Here is a 7,516-nt window from a genome sequence, read left to right as displayed (position 1 = left end):
GATTGATCTTCTTAGAGAATATTCTAATGTGTTTGCTTAGTCCTATCAAGATATGCCTGGTTTGGATTCTGAGATTGTGGAGCATAGATTTCCGTTGAAGCCAGAATGCCTGTCGATCAAGCAGAAGTTGAGAAGAACTCGTCCTGATATGGAAGTTAAAATCAAAGAGGAAGTGCAAAAACATATTGATGTTGGTTTTCTTGTTACCTCCAAGTATCCACAATGGGTGGCCAATATTGTGCATGTTCCTAAGAAAGATGGAAAAGTCCGCATGTGTGTTGATTATAGAGATTTGAATAAAGCTAGTCCAAAAGATGATTTTCCTCTGCCACACATTGATATGTTGGTAGATAATACAACTAAATTCAAAGTCTTTTCATTTATGGATGGATTTTCCGGTTATAATCAAATCAAAATGGCACCTGAAGATATGGAGAAGACCACATTCATTACATTCTAGGGAACATTGTGTTATAGAGTGATACATTCCAGTTTAAAGAATGTTGGTGCAACATACCAGAGATCTATGACTACCCTCTTTCATGATATGATGCATAAAGAGATGGAAGTTTATGTTGATGATATGATTGCCAAATCAAGTGATGAAGAAGAGTATGTTGAGCATTTATTAAAGTTATTCCAGCGTTAAGGAAATAGAAACTCCGCTTGAATCCAAATAAGTGTACTTTTGGTGTTCGTTCTGGTAAGTTGTTGGGCTTTATTATTAGTGAGAAGGGTATTGAAGTTGATCCTACCAAGGTCAAAGCAATACAAGAGATGCTTGCGCCCAAAACTCAGAAGCAAGCAGAGGGTTTCTCGGCCGCTTAAATTATACCTCAAGATTTATATTGCATATGACTTCCACATGTGCGCCTATACTCAAGCTACTCCATAAAAATCAGTCTTGTGATTGGACCGAAGATTTCCAAAAAGCTTTTGATAGTATCAAAGAGTATCTGCTTGAGCCTCCGATTCTGTCTCCACCTGTTGAAGGAAGACCCTTGATCATGTATTTGACTGTGCTTGAAGAGAGTATGCATTGTGTTCTTGGTCAGCAAGATGAATCTAGAAAAAGAAAGAATATGCAATTTACTATCTCAATAAAAAGTTCACCGACTGTGAGACTCGATATTCTATGCTTGAGAAGACATGTTGCGCATTGGCTTGGGATGCTAAGCGTCTGCGCCAGTATATGTTGAATCATACTACTTGGTTGATATCCAAAATGGATCCAATCAAGTACATTTTTGAGAAGCATGCTTTAACTGGGAGAATTTCCCGTTGGCAGATGTTGTTATTTAAGTATGACATTGAATACCGATCTCAAGAAGCTATCAAGGGTAGCGTCTTGGCTGACCATTTGGCTCATCAACCGATTGAAGACTATCAGTCATGGCATGTATGATTTTGCTGACGAAGAGATTTTGTACCTAAGGATGAAAGATTGTGATGAACCATTGCTTGAAGAAGGGCCAGAACCTGGTTCCCGTTGGGGTATTTGATGGAGTTGTTAATTCATATGGTAATGGCATTGGGGCAGTGATTGTTACTCCTTAAGGCACTCATTTTCCGTTCACAGCTAGATTGACTTTCAAGTGTACAAACAATATGGCTGAGTATGAAGCTTGTATTATGGGGCTTGAAGAGGCCATTGATCTCAAAATAAAATATCTCGATGCATATGGAGATTAAACTTTGGTTATGAATCAGATCAAAGGTGAATAGGAGACGAATCAACCCGGTTTGATACCATATAGAGACTATGCGAGGAGGATTTCAACTTTCTTTACAAAGGTTGCGTTTCATCATATCCCTCGAGATGAAAACTGGATGACAGATGCTCTTGCAACATTGGCTTCCATGATTGTGGTGAATTTTTGGAATGAAGTTCCCAATTTGACTGTGATGTGTCTTGATAGGTAGCTCATGTGTTTGCTATTGAAGAAGTTAAAGATGAAAAGCCATGGTATTTTGATATCAAATATTTCCTCAAAAGTCAGATTTACCCGCCTGGGGAATCTTCGAAAGATAAGAAAACTTTGAGAAGATTAGTTGCCAACTTCTACCTGAATAGTGATGTGCTTTACAAGAGAAACTTCGATATTGTTCGAGTTTGATCCATTATCAGTAATATGGTGGAGGCTCTTTGCAAATACTTCAATATTGCACATCATAATTCTTCTCCCTATAGATTCAAGAAGAATGGGGTTGTTGAAGCTACAAATAAGAACATCAAAAAGATCATTCAGAAGATGGTGTACAAATATTGGCATGAGATGCTCCCATTTGCTTTGCATGGGTACCGAACATCCGTCCGGACTTCAATAGGGGCAACCCATTTCTCTCTTGTTTATGGCATGGGAGTTATGCTCCCAGTAGAGGTTGATATCCCATCATTGCACGTTTTGATGGAAGCTAAGTTGACTGAAGCTGATTGGTGCCATACCAGATATGACCAGCTGAATTTGATTGAGGAGAAGAGATTGACTACCATGTGTCATGTCAGTTATATCAGCAGAGAATGAAGAAGGCATTTGATAAGAAAGTCAGGCCTCGTGTGTTTAGAGAAGGTGACATCGTGCTCAAAAAGATTTTATATTTCAAACTTGATGCTAGGGGAAAATGGACTCCTAATTATGAAGGTCCATATGCTGTAAAGAGAGCCTTCTCAGGCGGTGCTTTGATTCTTACAACAGTGGATGGTGAAGATTTCATCCTATAAAGGTCGATGCAGTCAAGAAATACTTTGCCTAAAAAAGAAAAGAATAACTCGCTAAGTTGAAAACCCGAAAGGGCGACTTAGGCAAAAATGAGCGTCTCGGTGGATTGAAAACCCGCAAGGGCGATCCAAGAAAAAGTTAGAGACATAAAACATAAAATTTATCCCGATAGATTGAGTATCCTACCTTGGGGAAATCTAGGCAAAATTAGGGATTATGGCAAGTAACTACATTCGGTTGGTCCTAATCATGAGGGCAGTGTTGAGCGAGTCGTTTTGGGTCTGATTCATCACTCTCAACCGAAGCCAAAAGAACAGTGGATACTGAAGTTGGTAGGAAAAGTAGTGATAATTATATTCAATGCAACCCTTTTCCATGTAAATTACCATTTTTCAACTTTTGTAAAGATCTATGGAGTCTTGTCATTTATAGACTACCATTCTATTAAATAAAGTTGAGCTCTTGTCCAATTGTTTCTACTCTTATTTATTTCTGCTAAATAAAATTGAATTTTTATGATGATAATTTTGAAATAAATTAATGAATAAATATTATTTTTCTAAAAAAATAAAATAAAAACAATTACTTTAAGAACAATCGATTTCAGCAAGGAATATCAACAACAGTCTGAGAACAGGTAAGTCTTGACGTGTGAAGCCTTGTCGGTCTTCCCCAAGTAGTTGGTTTAGTGATATTTCCCCAATAGCTCTTCAGGTATCCCCAGCTAAATTATAGGTTCACATCGCCAGTAGAGTTGAGCTGATGATCAGTCCCGATACTCTCTTGATATCCTCCAGTTTGTGACTTCGGAGATCCGAACCCTTATTTGGTTTCCATTCGCATATTTGTGATGCATAACTTTGGCAGTTCATCAGATCCCGTTATCTTTTCCTTGGAATTGGTTTATTTCACAATTTTCCTAAGGGAATTTGATGATTTTTTGTGGGATGCAACGATCTTGGTCATGGCATCCTCAGTGTTTTGCTTAGATCCCCATACAGAGTTTTATCTCTTGTGTTCCCCGGTAGAGTTCATCTTCAGATATCGAAAGCCCCTCGTTCTCGGCAGTTTTGGATTCTGAGCAGTATTTTGGTTTGGTCCCCTACAGGGTTGTCTCCCATTTGATATGGTATTGACCTAAAATTCCTTGGAAAGTTGACAATTTGGATCCTCAGCATATCTTTTCTCTCTTTCCCCAGCCAGGATTGAGTTATTCAGAGCTATATGACTTATGTTCATCCCTGGCATTTTCTCCAGTTGATGATTCCATCATGTTGAGATTAGCCGAGTATTGCAGCAATGATTCAAATCTGTGATATTTGTATCCTTTTCGCTGTCTTGTCAGCATAATCATCAATCATATACATACATATTCATCCATCAGATATTTCATTATGCATTTTATTGCATTTGATTCCTTTATTCTGATCCCCCTTCTTCGGTGATGTTATTTCCCATTGCAGGTTTGGTGCGTCTATCCTCCTTCAATTCTAGAGTGTCAGTCCCTTAAGCAGAAAGAGTTTAACCTTTCTCATTCTCTATTGAGTTATTTTCCTCGTGGATGATCATTATTTCAGTTTCCTCTCCAGTTAATTATCTGAATGGAACCACTCCCCTTGAGTTATATCCTCATTGGATTGAGTCTTTGTTTGACCATTTATTTCTAGTTACTACCTAGATAAATATTCCTGGTCCCTTTGAGAGTCTGTTACCCAGTAACTGGTAATATTATTCTCGATTTTTGAGTACTTTACTTTTACCCAATACCCGGTAAAAATAACCTACTTCCTTTTCTTTCCCCAGCGGATTCGTTTTCACGTTTCCCCAAGCAGTCTATCCTTGATATGTTTATCCTAACTGATGACGGATATTCTTCCTTTGTGGTTTTCTACCCAGTAAAAAGGTAGTTGTAATCCCTATTTCATTCACTAGAGAGTTAATCCTTGACATGTTCATCTTAACCAATGACGGATTTTCTCCTCTTTGCGGTCTTCTTCCCAGTAATCGGTAGTTGTAAATCATACTTTTCTTCGAGTCTATCCTTGATATGTTCATCCTAACCGATGATAAATATTCTCTCTTTGGTATTCTTTCCAGTAACTGATAGATATAATTCCTATTTTTCCCTGGAAATCTATCCTTGATATGTTCATCGTAACCGATGACGAATATTCTTCCTTTGAGTCTATCCTTGATATGTTCACTTTAACCGGTGACAAATATTCTCTCTTTGGTCTTCTAGCCAGTAACCGGTAGTTGTAAATCCTATTTAATCATTTTTCCCCACAGGCTATTCTTACCCAGTAACCGGTAACGAGTACACCTCTTTTTCCTCAGCGAGTCATCCTTGATATGTTTACCCTAATTGGTAACGAATGTCCCTCTGTTAGAGTATATTATATTCCTATCCAATAACTAGTAATAGATAATATATTTCTGGTACTCCTGTGGTGAAGATCATTCTTCCCCAGTTGAGTTTGATTCATGTATTTTAGCTTTGTTCTGATTTACCTGTTTCCCCTGCAAATTTCCCTTATCCCTGTATCGAGTCCTTCCATTGATTTATTTTCGTGGAAAACCACTCGTGTCTCCAGCAGTTTTCAAGTCGTAGTCTATCCTACGAACAACTTTTATCCCCAGAGTCTTTGTCTCCCCAATGAGTTTTCCTTATGGAATGGATTACGCTCCTGTGGACTTTCAGTCTCTCCGGATTCTTTTCCTTTGTGGCAATATATTCCCCATGAAGATTATTTTTAACATTTCATATCATATGCATCATGAGGTCTCTTAGGGACCAAAAGTTTCTATATGTTGTTATTTAAGTCCATTCTACTGAGTTGATACGAAGATTTTAACCTTCACATCCTCAGTTAGGATGTCCTTAAATAGGGGCAGCTATAAGACCCTAATTTTGACCTTAAGATCCCTCATGCCATCTCATCATATGCATTGGCTTTGGGATCACACCTTGGCATCCTCCTTACTCCTCATTCATTGGGTTTGCATTGGGAGATATCACCAAACACATTTGATTGAATCATACTTTGTTTTTCATTATTTACTAATCAAAATGCCAAAAATATGTCAATATATAGTTTACTTCTTTTGTAGGTAGTGTGTGTGTTCACCCATACTCCATCAAGCTCATGTATAGGGTTTGAGACCCTCAATGCAAGGAGACTAATCAAGAGATGGTTCAAATTGACTATAGACATCATATATGAACCCCCATGATCTTCACATATCATTTTGATCAAGAAATCATCAAGAGTTTGAACCTTGTTTGCCTTGGAAGCCCTAATTCATCTGGGTATCTTGTGTAACTTCCTTAATAAGTTTCTTCACCATTCGATTAAATATTGAAAGGGATACTTCATATAACATAATCTTATGCATATATTATCCTACATGAGTCCAAGAGATCAATATAATTTCAAGTTTTCAAGATGGTTCATGGTGGTTGGTCCGAGAAAGTCAACTGGTCAAAACTGGGGTTCCCTAGACCCTATCTCCTACAATTTTTGTCATATGAAAATGATCCCAAGAGAAAAGTTACTCTTTGTTACATTCCAAACAACTTGCATGTTAAAGTCAATACATAGTTTTGATTCGAAAGGCATTTTTATGGTGAAAGATTATATGTCATTTGTTTGAACCCTAGTTAGGAGGTCAACTTCCAAGAACCATAACTTGCTCAATATTTATGATATGAAAGCCATTCAAGTTTCATGATCAAATTCAAGATGTCTTATCCAACTTTGGTTCTTTTATAAACTTCAAATTTGCAAATGCATGTTCCAAGAGGAAAGATTATAGGTCATTTGGGGCCATTACCATTGAACAAGTGATTTTCCTCAACTTCTAAAATGCATAACTCCTTCATGCCAAATCCAAATGAGGTCAAATTTGTTTCCAAATAGAAGAGGTTTTAAAGATATGCAACTTTGGTGAAGGAATATTTTCCATTTGAAGCCCATAGCAAAAGTTATTCAAGGTGGAAGAAGTGAACATTTGACTTGGTACTTAGAAAAGTTTCAAATATGTTTGATTTTCCAAAATTCCATCTCAAAATTCATCATGATCCAGGCTTCAAATGGAAAAGTGTTCAACATGAAAGTTGTTCCCCTTGATCTCACATTTCCAAAAAGTCCAAGATCATCTCATTTGGATAATAATTGGAGGACATGCACATGGGTTCTCTTCATAGGTTCATTTGGATGGATTTCACATTCACATTTCAATCTCCATTGCATGAGCATATGACATGATTTTAGCATTGCACACAAGGAATTTTGGACCTGATCACATCATTTTATGGGCCTATCATACTCCTATACAAGCATGCAAGTGAATTGCTATTTTTGGCCAATTTTGGAAGTGTGTGAAAATCAAATGCCTTGCCTATAAATAAGACCCTTATGGCTCAGAATTAAGGACCTTTTGCCCAAGCTTTGAACCTGAAATCCAAACCCTCACCATTAAAGGATAATCTTGAAGGTTTTCATTTGAAAGTAGAGCTTCAAATCTCCTTCTTTTTTGAGATTGAGACTCCAAGAGTCCAAGCTTTTCCTTAATCCAATTCAACTCCTACTAGCTTCTGAAGTCAAGCAAAAGCCAATTGGAAGCAAGTTTGAAGCTCACTCGAAAGTGATCTTCCAGAATTTTAATCTCTTCGATTCTCCCTCAATTCTTCACTATTCTTTGGGATTTTTGGTTGGCTGAAGTCCTACCAATGTAGGCAACAAGATTGAGTTGCTTTGAGGTCAAATAGAAGCAACTTAGTTCATGATCCTCAA

Source organism: Lathyrus oleraceus, chromosome 2 (genome assembly GCF_024323335.1).
Source record: "Lathyrus oleraceus cultivar Zhongwan6 chromosome 2, CAAS_Psat_ZW6_1.0, whole genome shotgun sequence".
Classification (NCBI taxonomy): Eukaryota; Viridiplantae; Streptophyta; class Magnoliopsida; order Fabales; family Fabaceae; genus Lathyrus; species Lathyrus oleraceus.
Note: the sequence above shows the minus strand (reverse complement) of the source record.